This window comes from Gossypium raimondii, chromosome 7 (genome assembly GCF_025698545.1).
Source record: "Gossypium raimondii isolate GPD5lz chromosome 7, ASM2569854v1, whole genome shotgun sequence".
Lineage (NCBI taxonomy): Eukaryota > Viridiplantae > Streptophyta > Magnoliopsida > Malvales > Malvaceae > Gossypium > Gossypium raimondii.
In genome coordinates, this window is record NC_068571.1 from 29,251,240 (window position 1) to 29,261,506 (window position 10,267).

General features: G+C 36.5%; 1 long non-coding RNA gene across 2 annotated transcripts; it reads left to right on the forward strand.

Annotated features, from left to right (window-relative positions):
• Window positions 1–439: 439 nt before the first annotated feature.
• On the forward strand, window positions 440–9,646 carry LOC128042467 (uncharacterized). Of its 2 annotated transcripts, none has more exons than XR_008198012.1 (3): window positions 440–481; window positions 8,497–8,583; window positions 9,421–9,646. It is a non-coding gene; the product is annotated as an uncharacterized LOC128042467 (long non-coding RNA). The 2 variants fall into 2 exon arrangements; XR_008198011.1 differs by lacking the exon at window positions 440–481 and adding an exon at window positions 7,803–8,032.
• The last annotated feature ends 621 nt before the right edge of the window (window positions 9,647–10,267 follow it).

A 10,267-nucleotide genomic window follows, 5' to 3' on the forward strand; every position in this document is an offset into this window, starting at 1 on the left:
AGTGAAAGACCCGTGTTCCATTTGTAATGGCCCAAATTTGATGTTATCGAAACAGTGGTTTCGGGACCACAAATACGATGAGAAAAATTTTATTTTTCTTATATTTTTATGGTCTACAATTTCATAAAATGATTTCGTGAAAATTTCGTTCGAAAATTTCGACGTTTGGGCACTCAATTTAGTCAAAAGGACTAAATTGTAAAAGTGCAAAAGTTGAGTTCTACATGTTAGATGTGTCCAATTGTTATGAAACTTTAAATTGGAGGTCCTTATATGGTAATTATACCATTGGTAACTTGGTAGACAAAAATGGACATGAGATAAGTGAAATAGAAAATTTTTAAGTTAGGGGCAATTTGGTAATCTAGTAATTAAAATGAATTAAAAGGAAAAAGATGACAAATTATGCTCATCTTCTTCATATGAACGAAATCAGCAAGGGGAAGCCATAGTTAGGGTTTTCAAGCTTCCAAGCTCCATAGTAAGTGATCCCAAGCCCGTTTTAATGTTCTTTACGTTTTGAGATCCGGTAGCTTAATTTAGCTTATTCTAGCAATAATTTAACCTAGGGTTTATATTTGGAAAACTACCCATAGGTGAAAAGTGTTTATTTTGATGTTTTATGATAGAATATGAAGCTAGAAATTATGTTAAACAACTTTTGCTAAGCGATTTTAAGTGAAAACGAGTAAAAGCGACATAATCGGTAAAATACCTAATGTTCATAAGTACATGTTAGAGTGGGAATTTGATGTTGCCATAGAAGGGAAAAATGTTCAGAATGTTATAAAACATAAGAATAAGAGATGAAGTTTAATTTCTGAGCCTTGGGGCAAAAATGTAATTATGTAAAAGTTTAGGGGCAAAATTGTAATTTTGAAAAAGTTAGAGTCGAGGGCTGTTTTGATGAATGTGATTATTAAATAAGTTAAATTTACTATTTTAGATCAAGAAGTACGAAACTCGAGGTTAGACAAAGGGAAGAATAAAGTTGAAGGCTAAGTTGGTGAATTTGGCTATAATTGGTACCGAGGTAAGTTTACGGTAAATAAATGCAATATTTCCATATTTATTATCAATGCTGTTATTTTCCAGCAACTATGAATTTATTTTATGAATTTATTTGATGATGATCTAAGCATGAAATGATAGAGAATTAAAATTAAAAGTCCCGTTGATACATAAGGATGGTCTTGGATACGAATGTCATGACATTTGGGTAAAGAGGTCCCATGTAAGACCATGTCTAGGACATGGCATTGGCACCGAGATGAGAGGTCCCATGTAAGACCATGTCTGGGACATGGCATTGGCACCGAGATGAGAGGTCCCATGTAAGACCATGTCTAGGACATGGCATTGGCACCGAGATGAGAGGTCCCATGTAAGACCATGTCTGGGACATGGCGTTGGCACCGAGATGAGAGGTCCCACGTAAGACCATGTCTGGGACATGGCATGGGCACCGATATGAGAACATCCCATGTAAGACCATGTCTGGGACATGGCTTTGGCATGTTATTATCAGAAGAGACCCGAGTATCCTTATTATTCCAATGTAGCTCAACGGGCTTGTAAACGAATTATGTTCATGAAAGTTCAGTTTAAAGCATAAATGGCAAGCTCAGGTAAGTTATAAGAGTTAAGAACTTATTATACTATCAATTGATGTTCAACGATGCAGCAAGAGTTGAGTAAGTTATGCACACAAGTATTCTAAGTAAACAAGTAAGAGAACTAGTATGAGATTAACTAAAGAGTAAACTAGAGATATAGACATTGAGTTTAATTATTTAAGTTAAATATTGTTATTTATTTGCTAGTAAACTTACTAAGCTTTATGCTTACTTCTTTTATTTCTCTTTCTCTTATAGTATTGCAAAGCTACTTCAAGGATCCTAAAGAAGTCGGAGATCGTCCACACTATCAACTACAATCGCTTTCGGTATTTTATATCGAAACACGTTTGAGTTATGGCATGTATAGGGATTTAGTTATTTTGTATGTTTGTAATGATGATTTTGCTAATGAGTGATGTGTAAGTATTTGATGATGTATGGTCATTAAAATGGTTAAGGATGAAGGTGTTTGTTGTTATGAAAGATTAGGTGATAAATTATGCATGGAAATCATGAAAGGATAAAATTTTGCAAAGAAACAGAATTCAGGCAGCACAGTGACGTGAATTTGAAAAATCACCCAAGATAGTATAAAATGAATTAGAGGGTGAATGATATATGGAATTAAAGCTTGTTGAGTCTATTTTCATAGAAAAATAACGGTGTAGCAAAAGGAAATTTATATTTTAAGATATGTGAATTTTAGTAAGATAGGGTCAGAACTGTTTTGGAGTCCCTGTTCTGAGTTTAGAAAATAATTACAAATTGTAAAAAATGGTTATGAGTTGAAATTTACATTCTTAGATTCCTTAATGAGTCTATTTTCTGTATAAACAAGTAAGAACTTCATATGAAAATCCTACAGTGAGAAAACTTATTTTTAGTAACAAGAGGTCAGAATAGTCGAATGGTGAAACAGGGGAGACTTTAACTAATAAACTGTACTAATTGGCTGAACCAAAAATTCTAAAAATTTTATGGTGAGTAGATATATGAGTCTAGTTTCAGGGAAAATTTACGGAATTAAATTTCGAGTTCTGTAGCTCAAGTTATAATTAATTTAGTAACTGCTGTGCGATTGGACAGATTTGCTGTAAATAGTGAAATAAATTTTCAAACCTAGTTTTTATGCTCCGAATTGGTAAGATAAGCTAAGTAATGCCTCGTGCTCGACTCCGGAAACGGTCTCGGGTAAGGGGTGTTACATTTTATTGGTATCAGAGCAGGTTTAGTCGATTCTCGGAAATATGCAGTATGAATAAGAGTCTACCTATACATGCCATACTTATATATTTTGATAGTGTGACGACTCCTGACGATTTTAAAATGTTTTCTTTTATAGTTATGGATCCTGAACGAGCTAGTACAGATGAAGTAGAGAGTAATCGCCTATTCCCTTGAAGGGCGGTGCCATCAGATGTTAATGTTAGTGAAAGACACGCATCGGATAGAGCAGGGAGGAGGAGCTAGAAGCCTTCTTCCAAGCCATGATGATTGGTTTGCCGAGTTCGTTCGTGCGAATCCGGCTATAAGACCTCCACCCCTCAAGAATCACAGGTTCCCCATGTAGCTTCCCCAACTGCAGTATAGTTATCGGGAGAGACCACTGTTGATAAGATTAGGAAGCAAGGGGTGAAGAATTTGGGCTACCAAAGATGATGATGCGGAAAAGCGAATTCGGCTTGAGAATACAATCGGGGTTTTGAAGAATTATCTTGTACTCGGGAAGAATGTATAAAGTGTGTTGTTTCACTTCTTGAGATTCACTTACCATTGGTGGAAGACCCTCGTGTCAATAGTACCGAGTGAGAGGGTTACACAGGATTTCTTTCGGGAGGAGTTCAAAGAAGTACATCGACCGAGATTTATAGATCAGAAAAGGAAGGAGTTTCTTGAGCTAAAACAAGGTAAAATGTCTGTGACTGAATATGAACGCAAATTTGTCAGACTTAGTAAGTATGCTCGGGAATTTGTATCCACTGAAGCTAACATGTGCAAGAGATTTGAAGATGGGCTTAATGATGACATCCGACTATCAGTGGGGTATTGGAAATCAGAGAGTTTGTTGTTCTGGTAGAAAGAGCTTGTAAAGTAGAAGACTTGTTAAAAGAAAAAGAGAAGAGCAAAGCTGAAGCTGGAGCGCAGGATACAAAGAAGAGGCAAATGAGTAAATCATTTCAGTCTACATCTAAGAGGCCTAGGGAGCTCTCTAGCGGATCATATTTTCCAGCTAGATATCCTGGCCGAAGCAGGGGTAGAAGATTTGAGGGTTCTAGAGCTCAAACCACTACAGTTGCAAGTACTGGCAGTACTCGACCTCCTAGGCCGGAATGTCCTCAATGTGGGAGACGCCACCCCGGAGAGTGTAGAGCAGGTGAAAATATTTGTTTCAGATGTGGAGCGTCCGATCGCTTTATTCGGGATTGTCCTGAAACAGCTAACAGAGAAGAGATAACGAGTGTGAGATCAGGAAATGCTCCTACTAGAGGTAGACCGCAGAGAAACCCGAGTGAGTGGGAGCGAGTAATAGGAGTGCATCCAGAGATTCAAAGAGCGAGATCGGATGTTAGAGCACCAGAGAACATATGCTATTCGTGCTCGTGAAGAGGCGTCCTCTCGATATAATTACGGTACATTTTCTCTTTATGACACTAATGTTATTGCATTAATTGATCCCGGCTCTACACATTCATATATATACACGAAATTAGTATTTGTTAAAAATTTGTCTGTTGAACCTCATGAATTTATGGTTAAAGTCTCGAACCCCCAGGCGGTTTGTGATAGTGGATAAAGTTTGTAAAAATTGTCCACTAATGGTAAAAGGTATTTGTTTCCCGGTTGACTTGATGTTATTGCCTTTTGATGAGTTTGATGTGATATTGGGCATGGATTGGTTAACTCAGCATGATGCAGTAGTAAACTGTAGACAAAAATATGTTGTGTTGAAATGCCAGAATGGAGAATTACTTTGGGTTAAATCTAATCAGACAGAGGGATTATCCGATATAATTTCAGTGATGTCAGCTCAGAGGTGTGTCAGAAAAGGGTATGATATTTATTTGGCGTATGTGTTGGATACTAAAGTATCTGAGTCAAAGATACAGGCAGTGCCAGTTGTATGTGAATTTTCTGATGTGTTTCCAGAGGAATTACCGGGGTTGCCACCAGAAAGAGAAGTGGAATTTTCTATAGATCTGATTCCGGAAACTACCCCAATTTCCATAGCTCCGTATCGTATGGCTCCTACAGAATTAAAAGAGTTAAAGGCACAGTTACAGGAACTTGTTGACAGAGGTTTTGTTCGTCAAGTCATTCACCTTGGGGTGCTCCATTACATTTGTGAAAAAGAAAGACGGGTCTTTGAGATTGTGTATTGACTATCGGCTGACTTAATAAGGTAACTATAAAGAATAAGTACCCATTGCCTCGAATTGATGACTTATTTGATCAACTGAAAGGTGCCACAAGATTTTCAAAGATTGATCTCCGATCGGGTTATTACCGATTCTGGGTAAAAGAGTCGATGTGCCAAAGACGACTTTCGAAACCGGTATGGGCATTATGAGTTTCGGTTATGCCGTTTGGGTTGACTAATGCACTGCAGTATTCATGGATTTGATGAACCGGATATTCGCACCGTATCTAGATAGGTTTGTAGTAGTTTTATTGATGACATTTTAGTTTATTCTCGGGATGAAACGAGCATGCGAACATTTGAAAATAGTGTTGCAAATTCTGCGTGAAAAGAAACTTTATGCTAAATTCAGTAAATGTGAATTTTGGCTTCGAGAGGTTGGTTTTCTCGGACATATTGTATCCGCAAAAGGCATCAGGGTAGATCCGATTAAAATTTCAGCTATTGTCAATTGGAGTCCACCGAAGAATGTATCTGAAGTTAGAAGTTTCTTGGGTTTAGCTGGTTATTATCGGAGATTTGTACAGGGGTTTTCTATGATAGCTTCTCCAATGACTCGTTTATTACAGAAAGATGTTAAATTTGAATGGACAGATAAATGCCAGCAAAGTTTTGACCGATTGAAGAAATTGTTGACGGAAGCACCTGTGTTAGTACAGCCTGAATCGGGTAAGGAATTTATTATTTATAGTGATGCATCATTAAATGGTTTGGGTTGTGTCTTGATGCAAGAAGATAAAGTAATAGCCTATGCTTCAAGACAACTTAAGCCACATGAAAGAAACTACCCGGTACATGATCTCGAATTAGCTGCTATTGTATTTGCATTGAAAATATGGCGGCATTATTTGTATGGTGAAAAGTGTCATATTTATACTGATCACAAAAGCTTGAAATATTTGATGACACAGAAAGATTTGAATTTGAGACAACGCAGGTGGTTTGAATTGATAAAGGATTATGATTTGGTTATTGATTACCATCCGGGTAAGGCTAACGTGGTAGCTGATGCTTTGAGCCGAAAATCTCTATTTGCTTTACGAGCTATGAATGCCCGGTTGTCACTGACTGATGATGGTTCAATCATAGCTGAAACGAAGGCTAAATCGATGTTTCGTCAACAACTATGTGAGGCTCAGAAAAATGATGAAAAGTTACAGGCTAAACGGGCACATTATGAGTCCGGTAATGATTGAAATTTGATGGGATGATGGTTGTTTATTATTTAGAGGTAGAGTATGTGTCAGAAGAATTCGAGCTTATCTGAAGATTCTACACGAGGCCCATAGCGGTACTATGTCGTACATCCGGGAGTAATAAAATGTATAATGACTTGAAAAAGATGTATTGGTGGCGGGTATGAAACGTGATATCTACGAGTTTGTATCAAGATGTTTAGTATGTCGTGAGTTAAAGTGAACATCGGTACCTTCGGGTTGCTTCAACCAATCACTATACCGAATGGAAATGGGAAAGAGTCACTATGGATTTTGTATCCGGGTTGCCGATGTCTCCAAAGAAGAAAGATGCCATTTGGGTAATTGTCGATCGATTGACAAAGTCCGCGCACTTTATCCCGGTATGTATGGATTATTCTTTAGATAAATTGGTGAATTGTATATATCGAGATTGTTAGACTACATGGAGTGCTGTCTCCATTATATCGAATGAGATCCCGATTTACGTCTCGTTTCGGAACAAATTACAAGATGCTTTGGGTACTCGGTTGTATTTCAATCGCATTTCATCCTCGACGGATGGCCAATCTGGCGTGTAATTCGGTATTGGAAGATATGCTCGATGTTGCATATTAGAGTTGCAAGGTAATTGGGAAAGGTATCTACCTTTGATTGAATTTGCTTACAATAACGATTATCGATCTAGTATTAAAATGGCTCCGTATGAAGCTTTGTATGGTAGAAAATGTAGAACACCGTTATATTGGATAGAGCTCAGTGAAAAGAAAATACACGGGGTTGATTTGATCCGGGAAACAGAAGAAAAAGTAAGGCTGATTCGAGATAGTTTAAAAGCGACTTCCGATCGTCGAAGTCATCGCCGATCTTAAGCGAAGGAGATTGAATTTCGGTGGGTGATAAAGTATTCTTAAAAGTGTCTCCTTGGAAGAAAGTTCTCGGTTCGGTCGAAAGGGTAAATTGAGTCCAAGATTTATCGGACCATATGAGATTATAGAAAGAATTGGACCGATTGCTTACCGATTGGCTTTACCACGAACTCGACAAAATTCATAATGTATTTCATGTATCTATGCTACGACGGTATCGATCAGATCCTTCACATGTTATTACTCCAACAGTAGAAATTCATGGGATATGACTTATAATGAAGAACCGGTTAAAGTATTATACGAGAAACAAAGGAGCTTAGAAACAAAAAGGTAAATCTGGTGAAAGTGCTATGGCAAAAGCAGGATTGAGGAAGCAACATGGGAACCGGAAGAGACAATGAGGAAGCAATACCGAATCTCTTTCTTGGTAAGATTTTCGAGGACGAAAATCCTAAAAGGGGGAGAGTTGTAATGGCCCAAATTTGAGGTTATCGAAGCAGTGGTTTCGGGACCACAAATCGATGAGAAAAATTTTATTTTCTTATATTTTTATGGTCTACAATTTCATAAAATGATTTAGTGAAAATTTAGTTCGAAAATTTCGACGTTTGGGCACTCAATTTAGTCAAAAGGACTAAATTGTAAAAGTGCAAAAGTTGAGTTCTACATGTTAGATGTGTCCAATTGTTATGAAACTTTAAATTGGAGGTCCTTATATGGTAATTATACCATTGGTAACTTGGTAGACAAAAATGGACATGAGATAAGTGAAATAGAAAATTTTTAAGTTAGGGGCAATTTGGTAATCTAGTAATTAAAATGAATTAAAAGGGAAAAAGATGACAAATTATGCTCATCTTCTTCATATGAACGAAATCAGCAAGGGGGGAAGCCATAGTTAGGGTTTTCAAGCTTCCAAGCTCCATAGTAAGTGATCCCAAGCCCCGTTTTTAATGTTCTTTACGTTTTTGAGATCCCGGTAGCTTAATTTAGCTTATTCTAGCAATAATTTAACCTAGGGTTTATATTTGGAAAAATACCCATAGGTGAAAAGTGTTTATTTTGATGTTTTATGATAGAATATGAAGCTAGAAATTATGTTAAACAACTTTTGCTAAGCGATTTTAAGTGAAAACGAGTAAAACGACATAATCGGTAAAAATACCTAATGTTCATAAGTACATGTTAGAGTGGGAATTTGATGTTGCCATAGAAGGAAAAATGTTCAGAATGTTATAAAACATAAGAATAAGAGATGAAGTTTAATTTCGAGCCTTGGGGCAAAAATGTAATTATGTAAAGTTTAGGGCAAAATTGTAATTTTGAAAAGTTAGAGTCGAGGGCTGTTTTGATGAATGTGATTATTAAATAAGTTAAATTTACTATTTTAGATCAAGAAGTACGAAACTCGAGGTTAGACAAAGGGAAGAATAAAGTTGAAGGCTAAGTTGGTGAATTTGGCTATAATTGGTACCGAGGTAAGTTTACGGTAAATAAATGCAATATTTCCATATTTATTATCAATGCTGTTATTTTCCAGCAACTATGAATTTATTTTATGAATTTATTTGATGATGATCTAAGCATGAAATGATAGAGAATTAAAATTAAAAAGTCCGTTGATACATAAGGATGGTCTTGGATACGAATGTCATGACATTTGGGTAAAGAGGTCCCATGTAAGACCATGTGCAGGACATGGCATTGGCACCGAGATGAGAGGTCCCATGTAAGACCATGTCGGGACATGGCATTGGCACCGAGATGAGAGGTCCCATGTAAGACCATGTGCAGGACATGGCATTGTACCAAGATGAGAGGTCCCATGTAAGACCATGTGCAGGACATGGCGTTGGCACCGAGATGAGAGGTCCCCGTAAGACCATGTCTGGGACATGGCATGGGCACCGATATGAGAACATCCCATGTAAGACCATGTCCAGGACATGGCTTTGGCATGTTATTATCGGAAGAGACCAGAGTATCCTTATTATTCCAATGTAGCTCAACGGGCTTGTAAGCAATTATGTTCATGAAAGTTCGGTTTAAAGCATAAATGGCAAGCTCAGGTAAGTTATAAGAGTTAAGAACTTATTATACTATCAATTGATGTTCAACGATGCAGCAAGAGTTGAGTAAGTTATGCACACAAGTATTCTAAGTAAACAAGTAAGAGAACTAGTATGAGATTAACTAAAGAGTAAACTAGAGATATAGACATTGAGTTTAATTATTTAAGTTAAATATTGTTATTTATTTGCTAGTAAACTTACTAAGCTTTATGCTTACTTCTTTTATTTCTCTTTCTCTTATAGTATTGCAAAGCTACTTCAAGGATCCTAAAGAAGTCGGAGATCGTCCACACTATCAACTACAACTGCTCGGTATTTTATATCGAAACACGTTTGAGTTATGGCATGTATAGGGATTTAGTTATTTTGTATGTTTGTAATGATGATTTTGCTAATGAGTGATGTGTAAGTATTTGATGATGTATGGTCATTAAAATGGTTAAGGATGAAGGTGTTTGTTGTTATGAAAGATTAGGTGATAAATTATGCATGGAAATCATGAAAGGATAAAATTTTGCAAAGAAACAGAATTCAGGCAGCACAGTGACGTGAATTTGAAAAATCACCCAAGATAGTATAAAATGAATTAGAGGGTGAATGATATATGGAATTAAAGCTTGTTGAGTCTATTTTCATAGAAAAATAACGGTTTAGCAAAAGGAAATTTATATTTTAAGATATGTGAATTTTAGTAAGATAGGGTCAGAACTGTTTTGGAGTCCCCTGTTCTGAGTTTAGAAAATAATTACAAATTGTAAAAAATGGTTATGAGTTGAAATTTACATTCTTAGATTCCTTAATGAGTCTATTTTCTGTATAAACAAGTAAGAACTTCATATGAAAATTCTACAGTGAGAAAACTTATTTTAGTAACAAGAGGTCAGAATAGTCGAATGGTGAAACAGGGAGACTTTAACTAATAAACTGTACTAATTGGCTGAACCAAAATTCTAAAATTTTATGGTGAGTAGATATATGAGTCTAGTTTCAGGGAAAATTTACGGAATTAAATTTCGAGTTCTGTAGCTCAAGTTATAATTAATTTAGTAACTGCTGTGCGATTGGACAGATTTGCTGTAAATAGTGAAAT